The 802-nt window shown below is 46.8% G+C and overlaps 1 protein-coding gene across 2 annotated transcripts in view; it reads left to right on the forward strand.

The window, feature by feature from the left end:
- Positions 1-802, forward strand: part of LOC106870703 (coiled-coil domain-containing protein 1) — a 299,527-nt gene that overhangs the window by 130,006 nt on the left and 168,719 nt on the right. The gene's annotated exons all lie outside the window — the stretch shown is intronic.

The following is an 802-nucleotide window of genomic DNA, read 5'->3' on the forward strand; positions in this document are numbered from 1 at the left end:
TATTGATTGGCACTCTGTTGGTTACGACAACGAGAGTTCCACTTGATCCGATCAACGGAACAGCCTGCTCGTGAAATTAACGTGCAAGTGGCTGAGCACTCCACAGACACATGTACCCTTAACGTAGTTCTTGGGAGAGATTCAGCATGATACAGAGTGTGACAAGGCTGGCCCTTTGAAATACAGGTACAACAGAAAGAGGAAGATAGAGTGAGAGAAAGTTGTGGCGAAAGAGTACAGCAGGGTTCACCACCATCCCCTGCTGGAGCCTCATGGAGCTTTAGGTGTTTTCGCTCAATAAACACTCACAACGCCTGGTCTGGGAATCGAAACCACGATCCTACGTCTGTGAGTCCACTGCCCTAACCACTGGGCCATTGCGCCACCACATATATATACATATATATACATACATATATATATATATGCTTACATATATATGAAGGTGCATGGCTCAGTGGTTAGAGTGTCGAGCTTACGATCGCGAGGTTGTGAGTTCGAATCCCGGACCAGGCTGCGTGTTGTGTTCTTGAGCAAGACACTTTATTTCACGTTGTTCCAGTTCACTTAGCTGTAGAAATGCGCTGCAACGTCACAGGTCCAAGCTGTATCGGCCTTTGCCTTGAATAACACTGGTGGTGTGGAGAGGGAGACTGGTATGCATGGGCGACTGCTGGTCTTCCACAAACAACCTTGCCCAGACTTGTGCCTCGGGAAGGGGTAACTTTCTAGGTTCAATCCCATGGTCAGTCATGACCGAAGGGGGTCCCAGCATATATATATATATATATATATATATATA

Source organism: Octopus bimaculoides, chromosome 28 (assembly GCF_001194135.2).
Source record: "Octopus bimaculoides isolate UCB-OBI-ISO-001 chromosome 28, ASM119413v2, whole genome shotgun sequence".
NCBI lineage: Eukaryota > Metazoa > Mollusca > Cephalopoda > Octopoda > Octopodidae > Octopus > Octopus bimaculoides.